This window comes from Aedes albopictus, chromosome 1 (genome assembly GCF_035046485.1).
Source record: "Aedes albopictus strain Foshan chromosome 1, AalbF5, whole genome shotgun sequence".
Classification (NCBI taxonomy): Eukaryota; Metazoa; Arthropoda; class Insecta; order Diptera; family Culicidae; genus Aedes; species Aedes albopictus.
The window spans coordinates 144,870,660-144,877,473 of NC_085136.1; positions in this window are offsets into that span (position 1 = coordinate 144,870,660).

Consider the following 6,814-nt stretch of genomic DNA (forward strand, 5'->3'; position numbering starts at 1 on the left):
CAAACACAGCTTTGTGATTTTGAGTGCAGCAACTCTTTTTGATTAACTGATTAGTTGATTAGTAGATGGTTGCTGTTTATTGAGTGATGGAACGCTCACCTCGGGGCGTTCAAGGGAGTTTTCAATGATTTTGCATATGGGTTTGTATAGATTTTTCAAGTTGCTTTAGGGAGTTTTAGTTGGTTCAAGGGTGTTTTGAAATGGTTTTCGAAGATGTATTTAAGGAATTTTCAGGGTTGTTTCAGATTTTCAAGGAATTCTGGGGGTTTTAGGCGGCTTATGAGAGGGATATGCTTCTTGCTAGGTTTCTTGTGCTTTCCAAATGGTATCAGTGGGGATTTTGAAGGCTTATCAAGGCGTTTCAAGACGTTTCAAGTGGGGGAGGGGGCAGTTTTCAAGAGAATCGCGCAGTGAGTTTCATTGGGAGTTTCAGAGAGATTTTAAGCGTTTTTTTTTGTTGTGATTATTGAACGGGTTATGGGTGACTTTTAATAGACCGCTTGGGAGTTTGAGCATTTGTCAACTCTATTCTCTCTCATTTAAACCCTATTCGTAACTATGATGAAACTCCTGAGAATACTATTGAAACGCCCCTGAAACCTTCTGTGATTCCCTAGTACGCCACTCCAGTGCACTGGAACGCCCGTAAGCCCTTTAGAATGCCCTGAAATGCATCTGACACCCCTTGAGAAACCCCTTACATCCCCTGAAACACCCCTGAAAGCCCCCAGAGGCATTCTGGAATCCCCTGAACTCCCCTAGAATGTCCCTGTAATACGTTCTCTTAAACATCGCTGTGACGTCCCTGAAAAACCTCCCAGGACCTCCTAAAACGCCCCTGAAATTACATGGAACGGTCTTTAATACCCTGAAACTCCCTAGAGCAGCGCTAGAGCGCACCTAGCAACCACCAAAAAAACACCTTGAAACCTCCTGAAATGCCAATGTAAATCACCCACCCCACCCTCATGCTATGGCACAAATTTCCCAAAATGAAGGAGAGCGTGCCTCTGGAGCTGATACCTACTGACCCTCAAGCTTCATCCTTGTAATAAAAAAGTTTTAAAATTAGTTTAAAAAAATAAGATTCTCTTCTTGGCCGACATAAAACTCAAACGTTGAGCGGGTTCAGAAACCTCTTGAGACCAACTGAGACGCCGCTAATATCAATAAGAGCATCTGAAGCTCCCCTGAAATCTACTGATCCCCAACGCCTCTGCAACCTTCCTGCAACCTCCATAAACCCCATGAAACTCCTTGAAACCCTGGAGCACATGAAATCATTTTGAAATTCCCATAGAATAGTGCTCTGATCAGAACTTTTTGAAGGGTTTAGGGAAAATCATGTAGAGGTGTGTTCTACTGAATTTCTGGATCATTATTTGAATAAATATCATAAGAAATTATTGAGAACAAAAAAACAGCAGGAATAAATCAAACTTTATACAGTTTTTAAGGAATTAATAGATAAATTTGAATTGCTTTAATCACGACTGTTGCAGTTATACTCTTGGGATCTTTTCGGCGTATCAGTCTTCTCGTAAAAATCAAAAACTACGGCTTGATTTCTTTCTCCAACGTTTCGATGAGGATCGAAAAGATCCCAAGAGGATAAATTTGAAACAAAAATTAGTCGCTTATATGTAATTTTCTTATTTTATAAAAAAAATGGCAAAAAAATATTCACGATATTTTTTTGTGTAAGTAGTAAAGGAATGACAAATTGGGAGAAGTTTTTAAAAGTTTTTGTAGATAGTCAGAATTTCAGATAGGTTTATGGAACATGTGCTGCATGATTTACTGGAGTATTTTATAAAAATATTCCTAAGAAAATATTGAAAGAATTCGTGAAGTATTGCCTATAGTAATTTTGCGAAGAATCACTAGTTTTTTTAAATGGTAATTTCTTTCCGGCTTGCAGTCTTCCCTGATGAAGATTCAAACCGGGATCGAAACGTTGGAGCAAAAATAGTTATTTCGTGAGCCAACACATTAGACTGCAAGCCAGAAAGAAAATACCGCTGTAACTCTCTCAGTCGAAAAAATTCAAAAAGTTTTTTGAAAATGTTTTTATGTCTATTTTAATTCGCGCTAATTATACTCTAACAGGCATCACTAGTGAATATACACTGTGGTGCATAATTGATCGGACAAACGCCAATTTTCTTACAAAATGGTCAAATTTGAGATGCTGTAACTATGATTTGCATAGATGGATTGAGCTTAATTTTTGACACGGTCTATGAGATTTCCGGGGTGAGTAAACGGAGTCCCAGGGGGCATCATGGAGTATAAGGAGGTCTCAGGGGCGCTTCAGGCTATTCCAGGGGCGTTTCTAGGGGCTCGGCTCCAGGGATCTTAGGGCGTTTTAGGGGGTCTCAGGGGCGTTTCAAAAGGTTTTAGAGAGTGTTTCTGGAGATGTCAGAGGCATTTCAAGGGGTCTCAGGGAATTTAGAGGGGCTCAAGGGGTCTCAGGGGTGCTTCAGGAGTCCTCAGGGGCGTTTCATAGAGTCTCAGTGAGGTTTCAGGGACCTTTGAGACGCTTCGAAGTGGAAGGGGGTTCCTTTTTGTTCCAGAGCGTCTCAGGGGCGTTCCAGGTAGTTTCAGGGGGTACCAATACATCTCAGGGGTCATTTAAAGAGATCCCAGGGGATCTCAGGGGCGTGCCAAGGGGGTTACAAAGGGTTCCAAGGAGTACCAGGAGGTCTTAGGGCACGTGTACATTTTGAGACTGAAAGCTGTGCGCCTTATTTTACTCAAGATGTGCCTCATGAGCTTCGTCTCATGCGCTGATTAAATTAGAAAATTTCATGACAAAAACTTCCTGAACGAACCAGAATTGAAACATTAACCTTTGCACTAAGAGTCCCTAGTCGTATCGCAGAGACCAATCAGATACTTTAGTTGAGAACAGAACAAAGTTCTTGAGATTCTTCGCTACCATGAAATTGTTTTTCATCTTAGATACGAACAGCTCACGCAGCGCATGGGACAAGCTTCCTGGGAGCTATGCGCCTAGCTCGCACTCACTAGATTTCCGTGAGCCTCTTAGCAGCGCAGCACACTGCGAATTTTGAAGAGCTGGGAAACAATTTGGTAGGAGGCTCAGTGTTACATTTATGTTACATGAGCAATGGGAAACTCTGCTCAGAGTTGCAGGGAGCCTTAGAGGCACTTCGAAAGGTGTCAGGGGGTTCCAGGGAAGTTCCAGAGAGACTCAGGAGTATTTCAGGAGGTTTTAGGGTAGTTCCAGGGGGCCTTTGTGACGGTTCAAAGGGTCTCAGAGGGTTCCAGAGAAGTTCCAGAGGTTCTCAGAGGCGTTTTAGGGGGTTTCAGAGGGTACCAGTACATACTTACATCCCTGGCACTCTTAACGCCCCTGAGAACCCCTGAGACGATCCTGAGACCTTCTTGAACACCCCTGAAACCTCATGGTACCCCTTGAAACCCCCTGGGCCCCGTTGAAATATCTGTGATACATCTTGGTTCCCTCCTCAAAACGTTTCGATTCCCCTTGAAAAACCCCTGAGATCTCCTGGTACTCCCTTGAAACTCCCTGAAATGTTCCTGAGACGACCCTGAGACTCTTTCGAACTTCCCTGAGATCTCATGGTACCGCCTTAAAACCCCTAGGACCTCATTGAAATGCTCCTGAGATCTCCTGACACCCCCTTGAAACCCCCTGAATTCCCCTGGAACGCCCATTGAATCCTTGAAATCCCGTGGAATCCCCTGAAACCCTTTAAAGTGTTCTAAAGGCTCTCTAGAATCTCCCTGAGGTCCCCTGTATTCCCCTGGAACTCCCTGAAACGCTCAGATACCATCCTGAGAAAACTCTCAACGCCCCGGAGACCCTGATACCCCTGAAATCCCTTTGAACCCTCTTGAAATGCCCCTGAGATATCCTGGTACCCACTGAACCGCCCTGAAATGCCCCTGAATCAAATATTTAGCAGAAAACAAGGCTAATTCTAGACGTTCGGAGATGAACCAGCCCCTGGCTGAAACTCTCGATAATAAAGATAATAATAATAATAATAATAATAATTTTAGACTTCACCCCGCTAAATCTCAACTTCATTCAAGATTAGACAGCTGAGAAATTATAATGAGTTTACGTGGGTGACAGTGTCTGATCTGAATGGGAGTGTGACATCTGAGTGCACGAGTTAGATTAGGGATGCTCTATTTGATTTAAAATTCATTTATGGAATCGAGATACACTTTCTTAGAACTACATATTCAAAACCTATATTTGTACGAAAGTACAAATTCGTTTCATGCTTGGCTCAGGATTGCGGAGCTGTTTTTTTTTTACATCAGCACAGATCCCACTCTTTTCCAGTCCCAGCTATGGAAACGACTTCCCCGAATGAAATTCACCTTTCACATGAAGTGCCCACGAACAAAAAAAAAACCTGCGAATAGATAAGCCTTTCTGCGTCATAGCTAGAATCCCTCGTATGTCAACCTGTTTTGATATTTTTTTATGTTTGTAGCGATTCTACCTACAATATGCTTGAAGCTAGGACTAGGCAAATGGGTTTCCTACGACCGACGACTAACATCATCCAGGGTATCTGTCGTCCGTCCAATGTCGTTGTCGTCCTCGTCGTCGTCGGTGGCAAACACAACACATATTTCGCTGGCGACAATGATAACTGCTGTGCGCTGCGTTGGCTGTGGTCCTAGGATAAAGGTGAGATGAAATTGCATCCGTTTGGGGACTGACGACTGATCTCCCACCGGCCGAGTTGTTTTCGGTGTTCGTTTTGGGGATGAAAATGGCGTTCGGTACCAACGAACAGAAAAAAAACGACGCCGCAAGCAAAAGCTATTCATTGCATTGGGAGAATGTGGCGAGATTGGGTCGTTGCCGCGGAATGTTTCTGTCCTGGAGCTACATGTTTTAATTGCAGGAAAGTGGATAATAAACGTGTCTATCCGGTAGAGTTTCGAAGGGTTGCGCCATTGTTCGATTGCTGGGGGAATTCTTTTCGAGGACTGTGGGATGAAGCGAGTCATTGGTAAGAGCTGGCGAGAGTGTTTTATCGCGTCGAAAATACGTACTTACGGTTGTTTACGAGTTTTGTAGTATTACCTGTAAATATAAAAGAAAAAAGAGGACTTATTAATCAAAAATGGTTGGGTTCGATTATCGGCTCAGTTTCTGCCTGTATTGCACACGATATAAGAAATCGAAATAGTCAAAGAAAGCTGCCAATAAAGAACTGTGAAGTGTCCATAGAAAACTAAACAGGAAAGTGACTCTTTTCAGTTTGAGACGTCACTTCTGCAAAAAAGTCGAGAAACAAACATGTTTGCTAATGAAACTACTTATTTTACTATTTGCTATTCTCGGGCTACTTGTCAAAACCGCAGTCCAAACCATAAAAATCCACTGTTCTTCATTGCTCGCACAACCACCATTTTATTTGTCTTGTACTCCTCAAGCACAATTCGCAAAGTAGCTCGGTACATACCGACCGACCGACCGACCAACCGACATCCGAAAAGCTCCGCCAGAAACTTACCGAACTGACTGACGGCTGACTGCGTTTTACGATGTTCATTACGTAATTGCTTTATCTTCTCATCGTTTAGTTTTAATTATATTTTCCTGTATAAATTAACGAGCAGCGCGCGTTTAGTTCTGCTCAAAGTTTCGTTCCATTCGGAGTTTATTTTCCCTTTCCGTCGCCGCCGTCGGTACCATCCACTACCACCGCACCGGTCGGTGGTGGATTCTGTCACTAGGCACACCAAGAATCCACCGTTGCTACTACACAAGTCAAGGCAGATTCCTGTTCTGCGTCTTCGCCGTAGACGACGCCGACGGTGGCGAGATGCAGAGTTAGTGATAAAACTACGCGCAGCCTGCCAGCAACAGCAGTAACAGCAGCATCAACGGTTTCAGTGTTTCAGTCAGCTTCCCATCAAAGACTCTGCTCTGCTGGGTGCGTTGCGGTGGTATAGTTTCCCGGTGAAGGTACGGTACCTAAGTATCAAGCCATGGAGGCGGGCTTCCTCCCTTTGATGGGAGCAAGTGGTTGGAATATCTTCACCGGAAACCGATCCGATGTTGAAGTATGGTTTTATGGGTTGCCAAGCTGGGAAGTTCTACGACGCAACTAGTACCTACGCTACCTACACCACCCGATAGGATGTAGAAACGCGCTTTTGTTTGGCGCAATTCGCCGTTGAGGTGATGGTGGTTTCCTTCTAGCAGAGGGGAAATTTGTTCTTTGGTCGTCGTTTTTCAAGATGCATTGGGGTAGGGTCGAATGGATGATTGTTGGACCCACAATATTTTTCATGTTTTTCATCTAAAATTTGAGCGTTTGATGCTTGTGGTTCACGTTATTGTTTAATCAGGCTGACTTCATTTCATTTATTTAGTTTAACATAAAATTCGTGATACAGTGAACCCACAATTTATGAATCGGCAAAAATGACCACAATTTATGGATCACTCCATTTGATCAACATGGTGATTCATAAATAGTGTACAAAAAATAAGGTGATTCATCGGTGTGGGGTCACTGTAACACTGAATCAACAATTTGCCGCCATAATACTCGATTTGCAGCTGCAGCTCTCGTACGTCGGTCACGCCCAATGCTCGCCAGGTCACGCTCCAGTTGGTCCGCCCATCGTGCTCTCTGCGCTTCACACCTTCTTGTGCGATCAGTACCAAACACCAGCTTTGCAGGGTCATTGTCCGGCATTCTTGCAACATGCCCTGCCCACCGTAGCCTTCCGGCTTTGGACACCTTCTGGATGCTGGGTTCGCCGTAAAGTGCAGCGAGCTCGT